General features: G+C 39.4%; 1 pseudogene; it reads left to right on the top strand.

Annotated features, from left to right (window-relative positions):
• Positions 1-1,256: 1,256 nt before the first annotated feature.
• LOC102848021 lies at positions 1,257-9,453 on the top strand (annotated as a pseudogene).
• The last annotated feature ends 9,373 nt before the right edge of the window (positions 9,454-18,826 follow it).

Below are 18,826 nucleotides of genomic sequence, written 5' to 3'. Positions count from 1 at the left end.
TTTGTTTTGTTTTTGGCTTTGTTTTAAAGATGATGATAATAAAAACTTAGGAAGGAAGTGTTTTTCCTGTGAGCCTGGTGGGGTGTGTTGGGGGTAGAGTACCTTCCCTCAGGTTGTTTTGCTCTGAGGTCGAGGGAAAGGTGGCAAATCACAACCTGTCACATTCTGCTATTACATTTTATTCATTAATGGTCTCTGGGGCCGTCCTTACCTTTTTCATCTACCCAGTCTCATAAAGTGTCACCAGAGGGCACTAAAGACATTATTCTCAAGGTAATTTTTTTAGAAATACAGTGAATCCTACAAAAGCCTGTGTGAGATGGAAACCTGTAAGAGAAGGGGGGAAAGTATTTTTGACAAAAAAACCAATTTAACAAGTGGTAAGACTTAACACTGTCAAAGGTAGAAAATTGGCAAGGGAGTCCCACTGAGTTCCAGCTCTCAGGTTTCATTGTACAAAGGTGCCACTTTGGCAAGAATTTTAGTATGAAGCCCTGAACATTTAGCTATTAATATAGGTTCTTTTTTAAACATAATTTGTATATGCTAAATTATAAATAAAATACTTAATACTACGTGTGCATTTCTGTATTTCTTATTAAAATCACACTTTATATTAATATTTGTTATTAATGTCTCGTTTATCCCAGTTTACTTACTTGTTCTGTGACCTATGAAGTCAGTAAATTGTTTGGTGTTGAAGGTAGCAAGATAAAGGTGATGACATCAATATTTGGTGCTTTTTGTGAATCTCTGAATATTTTCTCTAGGCAAATTGTCCATTTAGAGGCAAAATAATTATGTGTGCATGTAGATAGTCTCTGGAGAGGGTCTTAGTTTGTAAATTGTCATTAGGAGTCGTCAAATATGACTCAGCAATTCTATGAACAACAGATCTCAACCCTGTTGTATCCTGTGCCATCCTCACAGTCTGCCACATTTGAGCTCATTGCTGCAGTCACTGTCAGTCCACCTGGTTGAGGGACTTCCTCTCTTTTGCTGTCCCTTTACCTTCCCAAGCATGATGTCCCTCTCCAAGGGCTAGCCTTTCCTGGAAAATGCTATGAATGATAGAGGAACATGAATCGTTATAGTATTAGTGGTCTCAGTTTAAGATGACATAACTCTGGTTTATCTAAGATGAAGGAAAGAGCTCATATTTTTATAGTTGTATTTATGCTTCCAATTTAAGAAAAGTAGTGCTGGAGCTGCCAATAAGAGATGTTACTTTTTAAAAAAAAAATACGAGTACGAGCATGTCAAGGTGCCCTGGAGGCATGGTCCACGGGGAGCTGGGCGCTAACACAAAGGCTAAGTCTCTGGAGCTTCGTTTGACTCCACTAGCAACTCACAGGAAAGGTAGACACTCTTCTGCCTTGAGATTTACAGCCTCCTGAGATGGACACCCTGTGGAAGGTCAGCAATGGCTCAGTTCTGACTTCTCAGCAATGAGTGTTTGAAAATGGCGTGTCTGTTTCTGTCATTGATTAATTGGGTAGAAACCTCCGGAGAATCCATCCCCCAGACTTAGAAGGATTTCTGTAAGTAGTTGGGTCTTCCTTTTGTCCTAATACTTACTTCATCACTCTTGCTTTTTTGCTGTTGGTAAAGCATAATTGAATATGGGTTGAAGCTCAACATCAAGAAAACAGATTCTCACCACTAGGCGAATTGGCAACATTATGATAGATGAGGAAGAGATTGAAATTGCTAACAGCTTTAGTTTGCTTGGCTCTACAATCAACAATCTTGGTACCGACAGCCAGGAAAATCTGCTGTCAAGAGATGTCTCCAAAGTACTGAAGAGCAACGATGTCAGTCTGGAGACTAAGGTGTGCCTGATCCAGGCCATAGTTTTTGCAATTACTTGCTATGCATCAGAAAGCTGGATGACTAGGGATGATAGAAGGAGAATTGATGCCTTTGAGCTGTGGTGCTGGAGAAGAGCGGACTTCTAGGGAAACAAACAGGTTCGTCATAGAGAGGATGAGACCAGACTGCTCCTTGGAGGCAAGGATTCTGAAGCTTCATCTGACATACTTTGGAAATGTTGCAAGGAGGGATCAGGACTTGGAGAGGGACGTCATGCTTGGTAAGGTGGAGGTACAGCACAAGAGGAAAATCCTTGATGAGATGGACTGGTTCAGTTACTGGGTTAATAGGGATAAGTGTGTCAGAGACAGTGCGATTGGCACAGTATAGAGCAGGGTTTAGGGCTGTTGTACATAGGGTCGCCATGAGTTGCAGGTGACTTGATGGCACATAACAACAAAGCATAAAGACTTATTTAATCATAAAACTTCAGAGTAAACAGAAATCTTCGAGATCAGCCTGTTGTACATATGACTCATTCCTACTACCAATGGCTGCAAAAATCCTGGCCTGACCTCAGTTGCAATGACTTTTTTTAATTCAGTAGTTTTATGTGGATAATTATTACTGTCCGTGACTTTTCCCTAGTGCGTTTTCATTGTGGTGGTGGTGTTGATTGCCTTCAAATCAAGCACGACACATAGTAACTCTATGAACAAAAGGCCTGAAGCCCCTCTACAACTTTTGACATTTATTAAAGTTCATAGAGTTTCCAGAGGCATGTTGTTTAGAAAGTGGATGCCACTCTTACTTCTAAAACTGTCATAATATGTTGTTGTTATGTGCCATTGAGTTGCCCGTGATGTATAGCGACCCTATGTACGACAGCTCTGAACTCTTTCCTGTCCTGAGCCAGTCTCACTAATTCCGACACGCCAACCCCCATCACCCCAGTTATTGTATCATTCCACCTCATCCGGGGTCTCCTTCTCCTGTGCTGTCCGTCCATCCTTCATAGCATGATGTCCTTCTCCAAGGAGCGATCTCTCCTGACCACGTGCCCAAAATAAGCGAGATGGAGCTTCAAAATCCTCGTCTCCAAGGAAAGACTTGGTTTCAGCCTTTCCAAAACAGACCTTTTTATATATAATTTTATTTACTTTTTTTTTTTTGCACAGACCGGCCTTTGTTTGCACAGGGCGTGGCGAACCACAGGCTCTTTATTTTATTATTTTTGTGTGTGTACCGTCAAACGGATCTGATTGGTACAGGAGCAGATTGCCCTTCCATCTCCAGCAGAGCATCTGGTGGATTCAAACTGCGTACCTCTGGGATTGCACTTCAGCTTCTTGCCACTAGGCCACCAGAGCTACCTCAAAACATTTTTTAGCATTTAAAAAGTATTTTGTATTGGTTTTTCACATAATAATCCCTTTACTTTATGTTTTGTTTATATACAATGTGTTTTATACCATCTTTCATTTACCTTCTGTTTCATACATTCATATATATTATTTTACATTATTTTTTAAAATTTATTTTCTTACAGTTTATATATTGTGTTTCATATTATTTTTCATTGACATTGTGTTTCATACAATCATTCCCATGCATTATGTTTTATAACATTAATAATCACCATTGGACCTAGCCCATTATTACCCTGTCTTTACACCCAGATTTTTCTCATTTGCTTTTCTCCCTCCTTCCACCTACCAAACTGTGCAGCCCTGTGGTTTCACCTCTACCTATCCTCACCCCTCCACGCCTCCCTCTCCCCCTTGAGTTCCTGTACATGTTTTACTAATTATCCATCTATTTTTACAATAATAGTCTTATGCGGTATTTTGTACACCAGTGTTCATAGCAGCACTATTGCAAGAACATGGAAATAGCCCAAATGTCCAGCCATAACTGAATGGATTGAGAAATTGTGGTACATTCTCCAGTGGAATACTATACAGCACTCAGGAGCACTGATTTTGAAAAATACTATGTAATTTGGGAGAACATAATGGTGAGTGAACTAACACAGTCTCATAAGGACAAACACTGCATAAGACCACCAATAATATCTAAAAATCTTGTGTACTGAGTAGATAACAGTCTTTCACAACTCAATGGGGGCGGGGGGGAAAGCAGCCAGTCAAAATTGGACAACAGGTATGAGTCGACCTATTCCCGAAGAAAAACAAAAGGTCAATAAGACATGAAAAGTTGTCCAGCATCATTAGCTTTTTCAAAAATGCAAATAAGAACCACAATAAGGTACCACTTCACATGCACTAGAATGACGATAATAAAAAAGACAACAACAAATGTTCTCACAGATATGGAAAACCTCTTCTTGTTGTTGTTATATACCATAGAATCAAAACCAAAAATAATAAAATTTAAAAAAACAAAACAACCAACCACAACCTTATGGGGAGCTCTGGTGGTCTAGTGGCAAGGAGCTGCAACCACAATCCCAGAGGCGCACGGTTCGAATCCACCAGATGCTCTGCCGGGGAAGGAGGGACAATCTCCTCCTGTACCAGTCAGATCTGATTTGACGGTACACTCACATAAAAATAATAAAATAAAATAAAAACAACACAAAACCGACCCATAGATGACCCTCTGGCAGGTTTTCAGAGGCAGTTAATAGCACAGGAGGAGATTGCCCATCCTTCTCCTGTGGAGCAGCTGGTGGTTTCAAACTGCATGCCTTTGGGATTGCAGCACAACTTCTTGCCACTAGGTCCCCAGAGCTCATACATCGAGTTTTGTACATATTAATGTTCACTGTAGCTGCTGGTGAGATATAAAAATTGTACAGCTGCTTTGGAAAACAGTTTGGTAGTTCCTAAAAACTGTAAACAAAGTTCTCAAATCACCCAGAGGTTCTGTTAACAAATGACCCAGAAGTTCTATTCCTAGGTGTATACTCAAGGGAGTTGGAAATATATGTTCACATGAAAACTCAGATATAAACAATAGTATCATTCATGATGGTAAGAAATGGAAATCACTTAAATGTCTACCCATATGAAATCGTATGTAGGGGTTTTCCCCATACACACAATTAGATATTATTCATCAGCTAAAAGGAATGGCTACAAGGACTAACTTTAAAAACATGTTAGCAAATGACACAAAGACCAAAAGGCTGCATGTTGATAGATTGCATTTACACAAAATGTCCAGAATAGGCAAATCTTTGGAAACAAAAGGTTGATTAATAGTTGCCAGGGGCATAGAGAAGGAATATCCATTGTTAATGGGTACAGAGTTTCTGTTTGGAATGCTGGAATTAAAATCAAGTAGCACATCTCCCACCATGCAATGAACTGCTTCTGAAAACCCTTTGGAGGGTCAGCTATGGGTCGATGCCAATTCTACAGTACTCAACAACAACAGCAACAACAGTGGTAGTGGTGATGCAACCTTGTGCTTATACTGAAAACCAGTGGACTGTGTACTTTCAAAGTGTGTGCTTTATGGTATGTGAACTATATCTCAAAGAAAGAAAGCCCATGAAATGGCTTAATTAGGACCATTCAACTGCAGTTAAACACTGATGTTTTGCCTTCAATTGATTTCCTGCCAATTTGCTTACTACCATTCTTTCCTTCAGGAAGCTCTGGCGGCCTGGTCTATAGGGACTTGCGCTGCTAACCCCAATACCATACCTTTTTGATGACATGAATTCACCAGAGGCTCAGAGGGAGAAAGACGGACAGTTTCTTCCCATGCAATTAACAGCCTCAGAAACCCAATGGAGAATCAGCTATGAATTGGTTTTGACTTGATGGTAATGAATTGAGGGTTTTTTAATTTCCTTTATTCAACATTAAGTGCTCTCTATGCACTAGAACTGTGCTAGATTTTACGTTTATGAGAATATTAAATGTGCTTTGTGCTTTAAAGGCTCATGGGGGAGACAAATAGGGAAAAACCTCAATTCAGTAGTGAAGTAAAAAGTGCAATGGGTATACAGAATAGAAAGCTGAAAAAACTACTTAAATACAATAATATTTGAGCTGAATCTTTCAAAGAAATTTGGAGTTAGACAAGAAGCTGGTAATTCTAGATTGAATTAGCACATGTTGTTAGGTGTCATCAAGTTGCCTGCAATTCATAGCAACCCTATGAGCCTTATCCTGAGTCAGTCTTACTGACTCAGACACGCCTAACCACATTGCCCAAATTACCATGTCAATCCATCTCATCTGGGATTTTCCTCTCCTATACTGTTCAATACATAGGGTTTTCAGAGGCCTGCTATTTCAGAAGTGGATGGCCAATCCTTCTTCCTAGTCTGTCTTAATCTGAAAGTTCAGATTTAGAGAAGCATCAGACAGACCAGCATTTTATAGAAAAAGTGAAAGATATACCCCTTATTGTGGAGTTAACCATTAGTATCAGTGTTGTCCCAGGGATGTATCCTATCTCCATACCTTTTCAACCTGTATGCAGAACAGATTATCTGGGAGGCTGGGCTCTAATGAGGAGAAATGTGGCATCAGGATTGGTGGAAGATCTATCAACAATCTGTATTATGCAGATGACACAACCCTGCTTGCTGAAACTGAAAAGGACCTGAAGCGCTTGCTGCAGAGGGTCAAGGACTGCAGCCTCCAATATGGATTGAGGCTCAATATCAAGAAGACAAAGATTCTCACCACTGGACCAATTGGCAGCATCAGGATTGATGGTGAAGAGGTTGAGATTGTTCAGCTTTGGTTTGCTTGGCTCCACAGTCAACACTCTTGGCACAAGCAGCCAGGAAATTAAAAGACGGATTGTGATGGGAAAGTCTGCTGTTAAGGACCTCTCCAAATGACTGGAGAGCAATGGTGTCTCTCTGGAGACTAAGGTGCATCTGATACAGGCCATGGATGGACCGGTCCTTGGAGAGGGACATAATGCTTGGTAGAGTTGATGGACAGCGCAGGAGGGGAAGGCCCTCTATGAGGTGGATTGATTCAGTGGCTGGGGTAGTCGGGATGGGTATATCAGAGACAGTGCGATTGGCACAGGACAGAGCAGGGTTTAGGGCTGTTGTACATGGGGTCGCTATGAGTCGCAAGTGACTCAACAGCACATAACAATAAGAACAACAACATACTGTCCTATACTCTCTTTTCAAGCATCATGTCTTTCTCCAAGGACTGGTCCCTCCTGGCCACATGGCTCAAAGTATGTGAGAAGAAGCTTCAAAATCTTTGCTTCTAAGGAGAAACTTTATTTCAACTTCTTCAAGATGGATTTATTTGTTCTCCTGGTGGACTATGGTATGTTTAATACTCTTCTCCAGCACCACAACTCAAAGGAATAAATTCTTCTTCTGTCATCCTTAGTCATTGTCAAACTCTCTGATACATAGCAAGTAATTATGAAGACCATGGCCTGGTTTAGGCACACCTTAATCTCTATGTATTTGCCTAGTACATGCTAGTGGTGTTAGCCAAAATACTTGTGGCCAACTTATTTCACTCAGCATAATGTTTTCAAATTTCACTCATTTTGTAACAAGTATCAAGGACTTCATTTATGGTGAGATGTTATCTTACATTCTTTGGACATATTCTTTGGAGTGTCCAGTCCCTGGAGGAAGACATCATGCTTGATAAAGTAAAAGATGGTCAGTGAAAAAGAAGAAGATACTCAACTCGGTGGAGTCACATGGTTTATACAATGAACTCAAGCACAGGAGCAATTATGAAAAGGATACAGAACTAGACAGTGTTTTGCTTTGTTGCACTTAAACTTGCTCTGAGTTGGAACTGACTTATGAACCCAGAGACAACAGTATTCTGTTATATATAGACATAGATTTATAGATATAGATATATATATATATATATATATAGATAGATAGATAGATAGATAGATAGATAGATAGATGAGATAAAGATAGAGATAGAAATTAGATATATATAGATATACAGATAGAGATAGAGATATAAAGATATATAGATATAGATGAGAGAGAGAGACAGAGAGATGCAGAGATAGAGATAGAGATACACACTAGATTTTGTTTACCCATTATTCTGTTAATGAATTATTAGGTTATTTTCACTGTTTGGCTATTGGGAAAAATTGTGAACATTGAATACAAATTTCTGTTTATGTTTATATTTAACTTTCCCCCCCTCAAATAATTAAATAATTGTAAGGTCATGTGAAGTTATAAAAATGTACCAGATAATCCCTTGGACATTTTGTACAGTCTCCCCCAGTCAGCCACTCCTTTTTCATATCAGTAGTCTGCAGCTATTGCACACCAATGTCCCCAGTAATACTAACTGGTATTGTGTTGGATTTGTGACATTTTCTTCCCCATCTGGCTTGAAATTGATACATATCTGATAAGCATTTTAACATTTAGCAACAACAGTGCTAATTTTAAATTAGCACAACTTCAATATTGCTATGTTGACTATTCTAGAACCTCTTTATTGGCAACCTTGCATTGGCATTTGGAAAGAAATAATTAAAATATTAAATAGAGGGATCCAGAATCTCAATGAGGCCCAGTCAGTCGTACTGTCATGCAAATTTTCATGGGATTTCTTTCAGCTGCAAGCTCAATAATCAGTCAAGATTAAACTAGTCCCTGCAAAAAAAAATGTTAATGGATGTTCAGTAGATGAAAGAGAAAAGACACTGGAAAGTAATTTAAAACTATGCATAAACAGAAAGATAGCTGATTTTAAAAATGCATGGACAGTGAGGACTTTGAGAGTAGCCAGGCGGCCAGAGCCACGGCGCCTTTGCTTCTTCGCGGATCTCAAGATGACCAGCTCACGAGTTCAAGCTGAACCATGTGCCGGAGGACGGCATCTCCTCGGTGAAGTTCAGCCCCAACACCTCCCAGTTCTTGCTGGTGTCCTCCTGGGACACGTCCGTGTGCCTCTGCAATGTGCCGGCCAGCTCCATGCGGCTCAAGCACCAGCACACCGGCGCCGCCCTGGACTGCGCCTTCCACCATCCAACTGATGCCTAGAGTGGAGGCTTAGATCACCAGCTGAAAGTGCACGACTTGAAGACTGATCAAGACAATCTCGTTGGATCGCCCCTATCAGATGTGTTGAATACTGTCCGTAAGTGAATGTGATGGCTCCTGGAAGTTGGGACCAGACAGTCAAATTGTGGGATCGCAGAACTCTTTGTAATGCTGGAACCTTCTCTCAGCCTGAAAAGGTGCACACACTCTCAGTGTCTGCAGACAGGCTGATTGTGGGGACAGCTGGCCGCCGCGTGCTGGGGTGGGGCCTTCGGAACATGGGCTACGTGGAGCAGCTTAGAGTCCAGCCTCAAGTAGCAGGCCCACTGCATCGGCGCCTTCCCCAACAAGCAGGGTTATGTTCTAGGCTCTATTGAAGGCTGAGTGGCTGTTGAGTACTTGGACCAGGGCCCTAAGGTGCAGAAGAAGAAGTATGCCTTCAAGTGCCACCGACTAAAAGAGAATAATATTGAGCAGATTTACCAAGTCAACGCCATTTCCTTCCACAACATCCATAATACATTTGCCACCGGTGGTTCTGATGGATTTGTAAATATCCATTTAACAAGAAGCGGCTGGTCCAGTTTCACTGCTATCCCACCAGCATCGCGTTTGAATTAGTAGAAGTAGGTACAATAGCATGACAGATTATGTGTGACCTTATGAGAATAAGTTTTGTACTATAAATTTTGTTGATGGTGACAGTGGGCCTTTATGGAGTTAGTAGCAGTCAGACTTGGCCATCCCCATGCTGCCTTCTCTAATTTTTACAGTGATTCTATGTTCTCGGGTTTCTGAACTTAGAAAAGTTAAGTTGATACAAACTTAGCATCATTGTTGTTCGGTGCTGTCGAGTTCAGTATGACCCATAGAGATCCTATGAAGAACAGATCTGAACCTTGTCCTATCTTGTGCCATCCTCATACCTCCTGACACACTAGAGCCCATTGGGCCAGTCACCATGTCAATCCACCTGGTTGAAGGTCTTCCTCTACTTCCTTGACCCTCTGCCTTTCTGAGCATCATATTCCTCTCCAAAAATTAGCCCAAAGTATTCTAAATGTTGTTGTTAGATGCCATCGAGTCAGCTACAACTCAGAAGAGCAAACCTCTGAATAACAGACCTGATTTTTGTTCTATCTTGCACTATCCTCATACTCTCTAATATACTTGAGCCAATTGTTGGTGTCACTGTATCAATCCATTTTGTTGCGAGTCTTCCTCTTTTTCTCTACCCTCCACCTCTCCCAGTATGATGTCTTTTTCCAAGAACTGACCCTTCTTGGCAACATGCCCAATGTATGTGAAACAAAGTTCCACCGTTGTGGCCTTTAAGGAGCACCTTGGTTGCCCTTCCTCCAAGACAGGCTTGTTTGTGCTTTTGGCAGTCCATGAGATATTCAGTACTCTTTTCCAACATCACAATTCAAAAGTATTGATTCTTCTTTGATCATCCTTATTCATTATTTTCAGAAGCATGTTGTTGTTGTTATGTGCCATCGAGTCACCTGCGATTCATAGTGAGCCTGTGTACAATAGCCATAAACCCTGCTCTATCCCTTGCCAATCTTAATGTCTCTGACACACCTATTCCCATTACCCCAGTCACTGAATCCATCTCATCAAGGGTCTTCCTCTCCTGCATGACGTCCCTCTCCAAGGACTGGTCCTGCCTTGCAACATGTCCAAAGTATGTCAGATGAAGCTTCAGAATCCTTACCTCCAAAGAGCAGCCTGGTCTCACCCTCTCCTAGCAGTCCATGGTATACTCAATACTCTTCTCCAGCATCACAGCTTAAAGGAATCAATTCTCTTTCTACCATCCCTAGTCATTGTCCAGCTTTCTGATGCATAGCAAGTAATTGCAAAGACTATGGCCTGGATCAGGCCCACCTTAGTCTCCAGACTGACATTATTGATCTTCAGTACTTCAGAGAGGTCTCTGACAGCAGACTTTGCCCAGTGCAATTCATTTTTTTTTAATTTCCTGGCTGCTGGTGCCAAGAGGATTGATTGTGGAGCCAAGCTGTTAACAATCTCAGTCTCTTCACCATCTATTTTGATGCTACCAATTGGCCCAGTGGTGAGAATCTTTGTTTTCTTGATGTTGAGCTTTAATCCATATTCTCCAGTCCTTGACCTTCTGCAGCAAGTGCTTCAGGTCCTCCTCGGTTTTAGCAAGCAGTGTTGTGTCATCTGCATAACACAGATTGTTGAAGAGTCTTCCCCAAATCCTGATGTCACATTTCTCTTCATATAGCTCAGCCTTATGGAAAATCTGTTCTGCATATAGATTGAAAAGGTATGAAGATAGGATGCATCCCTGGCATACACCCTTCCAAATTTTGAAACATGCAGTGTTTCCTTGCTCTGTTCTGATGACTGCTGCCTGGTCCAAGGATAGGTTTAGCACAGCAAAATTAATATTCTGGGATTCCCATTTTTCTGAGTCAGCCACAGTCCTTTTGTGATCCGTACAGTCAAATGCCTTTGCATAGTCAATGAAACACAGATAGACATTCCTCTGGTACTCGCTGCTTTCAGCCAAGAACCATCTGACATTATCTATAATATACCTAGTGTCACGGCCTCTTCTAAATCCAGCCTGCACTTCATGTAGTTCTCTGTAGATGTGCTGTTCTAGTTGTTTTTGGATCATCTGCAGCAGAATCTTGCTTGTGTGTGATATTGTTGTTGTTGTTGTTATGTGCCGTCAAGTTGTTTGCGACTCACAGCGACCCTATGTACAACAGCCCTAAACCCTGCTCTATCCTGTACCAATAGCATTGCCCCTGACACACCCATCCCGATTACCCCAGTCACTTAATCAATCCACCTCATAGAGGGTCTTCCTTCCCCTCCTGCGCTGTCCCTCTACCCTACCAAGCATGATGTCCCTCTCCAAGGACCTGTCTCTCCTTACAACATGTCCAAAGTATGCCAGACGGAGCCCCAGAATCCTTGCCACCAAGGATTAGCCTGGTTTAACCCTCTCTAGGATGAATCTCTTTGTTTTCTTGGCAGATATTATTATATTGTTTGATAATTTCCTCACTCTGTTGGGTCACTTTTTTTGGGAATGGGAACAAATGTAGATCTCTTCCAGTCAGAATAGGAAGCAATAGAAAATACCATGGCTTAGATTAAGCACATCTTTAAAAAAAAAATTTTTTATTTTATACTGGCTTGCATACAAAATTTATATACATTGTGTTTCAATCATATATACTGTGTTTCACACATTCTTTCAGTCACATTATGTTTCATACAAACATTCTCATACATACATTGTCTTATAAAAGTAATCACCATTTATATATTCCCACTAGTACCCTATATTTTCAGATCCCCACTGAGTCTTTCCTAATTTCTTCACTCCTTCTCTTCATCTACCAAACTCTGCCACCTCATGATTTCCCCCTTTCCACCCTCAGCCCCCCTACCCCTGCTCTTTCCCTCTTTAGGTATTTATACACATATTAATAGTTATCCTTATTTTTATTTTTACAATAATGGTCTTATTCAATATTTGACCTTATGAAACCAAGTTAGTTCATGCAGCATAATGCTCTGTAATCAGGTACATCTTAATATTTAAACTGACATCATTGTTCTTTATCATTTTGAAGACTTCCTTGGCAGTAGATTTCCCCCAATGCAATGCATCTTTTCTTCATTGCTGGTACATGAGTTTTGACTGTGGATTCAAGTAAAATTAAATAACTGACAACTCCAACCTATATCTATCATGACATTCCCTGTTGGCCCAGGGTGAAGATTTTTGTTTCCTGATGTTGAGATAGAATTCATATTGAAGACTGTAGTTTTTAATCTTCTGTTGCAAGTTTCAAGTCTCCTTCACTTTCAGCAAGCAAGATTATGTCTTTTGCATAAAGAATTTTGTTGGTAAGTCTTTCTCCAATCCTAATTCCATACTCAACTTTATATAGTCCAGATTTTAAAATTATTTGCTTAACATATAGACTGTATAGGTATGGAGAAAGGATACAATCCCGATGCATGCCTTTCCTGATATTATACCATACCATGTTCTCTTGGGTTTTTTTGGACAATAATTTCTTGGTCTAAATATAGATTTCACATGAGGACAATTAACTGTTCTGGGATTCCCATTCTTTTCAATAATGGTCATAAATTTGTCATGAACCATGCAATCAAATACAGTCTGTTCTGTCAGCTAATAAAACAGAAGTAAACATTTTTCTGCTATTCTCTGCTTTCAGCCAAGATCCATTTGACATCAGCAATGATAATCTCTTGTACTGCAGGCCTTTCTTGAATCTTGTTTGAATTTCTGGCAGTTCTCTGTTGATGTATTGTTTCAGCAGGTTTTGCATAATTTCTAGCAAGATTTTACTTGAGTGTGATATTAATGATATTGCTTAATAATGTCCATATTCTGTTGCATTCTCTTTGCAGGAATGGGAATAAATATGGATCTCTTCCAGTAGGTTGGTCAAGTAGTTGTCTTCCAAATTTCTTGGCTTAGTTTCATGGACTAGTTGGCATACCCAGGGATATGTTTGTTTGTTGATACATGTCAATTGATAATCCATCAATTCATGGGGTCTTATTTTTTGCCAATATCTTAAGTGCAGCTTGACTGCCTTCCTTCATTAAAATTGGTCTTTTTTTTCTTCTCAAATTGGTTCTTGATTGCTTCCTTCCTGAAATGTTTCAGTGTCAACCAAGTCTTTTGGGTACAGTGACTCTGTGTATTCTTTTTGTCTTATTGTGATGCTTCCTGAGTCATAAAAAATTTTGCCCATTAAATCCTTCAGCATTGAAACTCAAGATTTGAATTTGTTCTTCAGTTCTTTCAGCTTGAGAAATGCTGAGCATGTTTTTCCCTTTTGGTATTCTAACTCTAGTTTTGTGAATATTTTGTTATGATACTTTGCTTTGTCTTCTTGAGCTATTCTTTGAAATTTTCTGTTCATCTCACTTACTTCAGCATTATTTCCCTTTGTTTTTCTCTCTCTAGTGCAAGTTTCAGAGTCTCTTCTGACATCTGTTTTGGTCTTTTCTGTCTCCATCATTTTGGTAATTATCTTTTGCTCTTTTTTTTAAATTGGTTTATTAAAAAGTTCATATACATTGTGTTTCACACTATCCCTCATTTCACATTGCCTTTGAATTACGGTGTTGGAAAAGAGTACTGACTGTGCTGTGGACTGAAAGTACAAAAAGTCTATCTCCGAGGAAGGACAACTAGAGATCTCACTAGAAATAAGGGTGGTGAAACTTCCTCTCACATACGTTGCAGATGTTGTCAGAAGGGGCCAGTCCTTGGAAAACATACTAAGAAAGGTTTAGAAAACAAGGAATACCCTCAACAACACGGATTGACGCAGAGAGTATAACAATCAGCTCAAGCATGTCTAAGGTTGTGAGAACAATGCAGGATAAGGAAGGTTCAGAGCTGTCGTTGTTCATTGGGTGGCCCTAAGTTGTAATCCACTCAATGGCACCTACCAACAACCACCAGGTGTAAATGAAGCAGGTTCAGAGGCAGATTGTGAGACTCTCACTACCATCAAGAAAGATGAAGCAGAGAATGCAGAACTTCCTTTGGGGCTACATTGTGATTGATGGAGACCCAGGCAAGAACAGCAGTAGCAACAGCAGTGGTGGCAGAATCCAGAGATCCCAAGAGCCAAGGGTCTTTACAGATTTGCTGGATAGAGGATTGCAAGAGATGTGATAGTGGAAGGACTAAAAGAACTTTATACACTGTCCCAAAGCTGCAAGGTTGAAGGTCAGAGAGTCTATGAGCACACCTAAGAAGCTGTTCTTGACTTGTAGAATTGTAGTATGACTGTTTATACCCTTAATTGTAATCTGTTACAATTGTTGCTGTGGTGTACCATCGAGTCAGATTTGACCCGTAGCTGACCCTCCAGTGGGTTTTCAGAGGCAGTTTATTGCACAGGAGGAGATTTCCCATCCTTCTCCCGTGGAGCAGCTGATGGCCTTGAACTGTGTGCCTTCCAGATTGCAGCACAGCTTCTATCGTAAATCTGAGCATGGACACAAAGGATTTATACAATGCAAACCATAAAATACTGCTGAAAGAAACTAAAGAAGACTTAAGTGGAAAGATGTTCCACATTCATTGATTAGAAGATTTTAATCAATGAACTAGAATGATTAGATGTTAGAATGTCAATACTAGACAAAGTGGTTTATAGATTCAACATAATCTTGATCAAAATTCCAACAACCTTCTTTAAAGACATAGCAAAACCAATCCCCAGCTATAAATGAAATATTGAGAGGCCCAAGACAGTTAAAATAATATGGAAAGAAAGAACAGGTACAGAGATTCACACTTTTTTATTATAAAGCAACAACTATAGTAATCAAACCAGCTTGGTACTAGTATAAAAACAGACACATAGAAAAACAATTTTGTTTATAGAATTGGAAGTCTAGAAATTAACTCAGATGTCTGGTCAACTGATTTTGTACAAGAGTATCAAATATATTTGGTAAGAAAAGTCTCTTCAATAAATGTTGTTATGTACTGTTGAGTTGGAATGAACTCATGGCTGACTCTCCAGCAAGTTTTCAGAAGTAATAAATCTCATGGAGGAGATTGCTCATCTTTCTCCTTCAGAGTCGCTGGTGGATTCAAACTGTTGGCAGCACAACTCCTTACCACTAAGTCACCAGAGCTTCAGGAAACCTGGATTTTCACATGCAAAAAAAGTGAAGCAGGATTTATGCCTTACACTGGAAGCACTGTGAGGTCTAGCTTTCAACAATGGATTATTTAATACATCAACAAATAAAAAAACCAACAAAAGACAAAAAAGAAAGAATTCATAAAACTTAAAAACTTCTTTGTGAGAAGGCAAGCTTCTACATGGGATAATATCTTTAGAAAACATGCATTTGACAAAGGCCTACTAATCAGAATACAAAAAAGTAGAGAACAAAAAAGGATAAATAATGTAACCATAAAATAAGTGATAAATTTAAACAGAAATTTCCTCAAAGAGGACCATGAAATGTCCACCAAATACATGAAAAGATGTTCAGAATCAATAACTGTCACATAGATTATTAAAAAATCACAATAAAATACTACTTTACTCCCAATAGTATAGTTAAGGAGAAAAAAAAACCACAAACGTTGTTGGGGATGTGAAGAAATGGAACCCCTACCCATTACTATTGAGAATGTAAAACACTGCAATCCCAGAAGTGCGCAGTTCAAATCCACCAGATACTCTGCTGGAGAAGGAGGGTCAATCTCCCCCTGTACCAGTCAGATCCGATTTGACGGTACATACACAAAAAAAGTAATTAAAAAAAAAAATTGGGAGCTCTGGTGGCCTAGTGGCAAGAAGCTGCACTGCAGTCCCAGAGAATGTCAAACAGTACAACTGCTGTGGAAAACAACGTGGTAGATGCTCAAAAACAATGAATAGAGCCACTACTACTGTTGGGTGCTGTCGAATCTTTGTGTCGCGTAGCTATCCTATATATAACATAACAGAATTCTTCCTTGTCCCATTCTCACAATCATTCCTATGCTTGAGCCCATTATGCAGCCACTATGTAAAAACACCTCAGCTGAGGGTCATTCTTTTGCATTGGCCCTCTACTTCACCAAGCCTTCTCCAGGCCCTAATCCCTCCTAATCTGTCCAAAGTATGTGAGACAAAAGCTCACATCCTCACTTGTAAGGAACTCTATACTTCATCCAAGACATATTTGTTTGTTCTTCTGGCAATCCATGTTTTATATTCAATATTCTTTGCCAAGATCATAAATAAAAGGCATTCATTCTTCTTTGGTCTTCCTTATTTGTTTCCCGACTTTTGGATATGTACAAGACAACTGAAAATAACACAGATGGGGTAGGCACATCTTAGTCCTCAAAGGGACATCTTACAATGCATTATTTGATATTTTTCTTTTTTTGTTAAATTTATTTATTAATTTTAATGAACATTTACAGAGACAGGATTTCCAGTCATTCACTGTTGCACTTTTCTTCCTGCCCACAACTTTCCGCCCAAATCACTCTTCTCCTTGAAAAGAAAAACTCTTTCATTGTTATGCAATCCCTCCCCCCAAGTTCACTCCAGTATGCAGCCTTCACTCTGAACTTCTGTAATGACAAGAATACCCATTCATATATCCCTTCTAAACACATCTCTCCCTCATCTGTTTCAATGCAATATATATCATTCCTCTCCTCCTTTTCTGTCTTCCCTCAACCATAATGTCAGTCCTGTTTTACAATAGTGGTCCTATGCAATATTTGTCCTTTTGTGACTGAGATATTTCACTCAGCATAAAGTCCTCCAAGGTCATCCATTTTGCATACCATTTCATGAGTTCCTTGTTTTTCAATGTATCAGAATATTCCATTGTGTGAATATACCAGAGCTTCTCTATCCATTAGTTTGTTGATGGGCACTTGGGTTGTGTCCAGTTCTTTGCTATTACAAACAAAGCTGCAATAAACATGGGTGTGCATATATTTTTCTTTTTATATTATAATTTGAGTAAAAGTTTACAGAGCAAATTGGTTTTACATTCAACCATTTATACATAGTTTGTTTTATAATATTAATTTAATGGCCACATTATAACTATACCTTTCATGCTTGTGCATCTATCTGTCTTTTCCTTATTTAATTTCTTGACTGTTGACTGTTGCTAACATAATGCAAAACCAAACAAACAATTCACTACCATTGAATTGATTCTAACTCTTAGGGACCTTCCATTGGGTTTCCAATGCTGGAAATTGTTAGTGAAGAAACGGCCCATCTTTTCCCCTTGGAGCAATTAGTGGATCCAAACCACTGCCTTTTTATTTACCTGTAACACATAATGCCACCAGTCTTCCTGTTACATTGATGTTAGGTGTTGATTATGAATCTGAGTGAAATGAACTCTTTGACAACTTCAATTTGTTTTCCATTTATCATTACACTACTAATTGGCCCATGTGTGACATTTTTGTTACTGTGGTGAAATGTAATCCATACTGAAGGCCATATTTACTTACTTTTATCAATAGGTGCTTCAAATCTTCTTCATTTTCAGCAAGTAAGGTTGTACTATATGCATTTTGAGTGTCTTCCAACCTCAGGGTCTCACCTTCTGACCCTATGTAAAATAATATTGCTCTGTTGTTCATGAAACTTTGACTGACCAAAATCTTTCTTAGTCCAGAAGTTCTGCTGAAATGAGTACACCAAGATGACTCTACCAGTGCTTAAAATACCAGAGGCATCAGTTTTAGCGTAATAGCAACACACAAGCTGTCATAACACTACAAACTGACATACAAGTGCTAACAAAACCACCGCAGGATCCAGCAACTCCTCTCCTAAGTATTTATCCAAATGACTTTAAAACAGACTAAAAACAAAAAAAGACTTTTTTGGCAATGACATATCTGATAAGGGACTCATTTCTAAAATTTATAGACTACTCCAGCACCTCAACAAGAAAAAGGTAAACAACTCAATCACAAAATGGGCACAGAAGATGAATAGACACTTGACCAAAGAAGACATTCAGATGGTAAACAAACACATGAAGAAATGTTCAAGATCCCTAGCTGAGATATGTAAATCAAAACAACTAAGAGATACCATCTCATCCCAGTAAAAATAACAAAGTTCAACAGTTCAGCAAACAATAAATGCTGGTGAGGTTGGGGAGAAATTGAAACTCTTTTTTCACTGACAGTGGGAATGTAAAATGGTACAAGCACTTTGGAAACAGAAAGACAATTTGACCCAGCAGCTCCACTACTGGACATATACCCTAAAAAAAAACTAGGGTCATGACTCAGTTGTATATACACCTATATTTATTCAAAATAGCAAAAAGATGGAGGCAATCCAAGTGCCCATCAATAAATGAATGGATATAAAAACTATGGTATATTCACATGGTGGAATATTATGCAACATTGAAAAATAATGAACTCATAAAATATTACACAACATGGGGGAGCCTGGA

The sequence above is a fragment of the Elephantulus edwardii genome, unplaced genomic scaffold (assembly GCF_000299155.1).
Source record: "Elephantulus edwardii isolate Elephantulus edwardi_28Jun2011 unplaced genomic scaffold, EleEdw1.0 scaffold00096, whole genome shotgun sequence".
Taxonomy (NCBI): Eukaryota; Metazoa; Chordata; class Mammalia; order Macroscelidea; family Macroscelididae; genus Elephantulus; species Elephantulus edwardii.
This window is presented reverse-complemented; position numbering and strand designations above follow the sequence as displayed.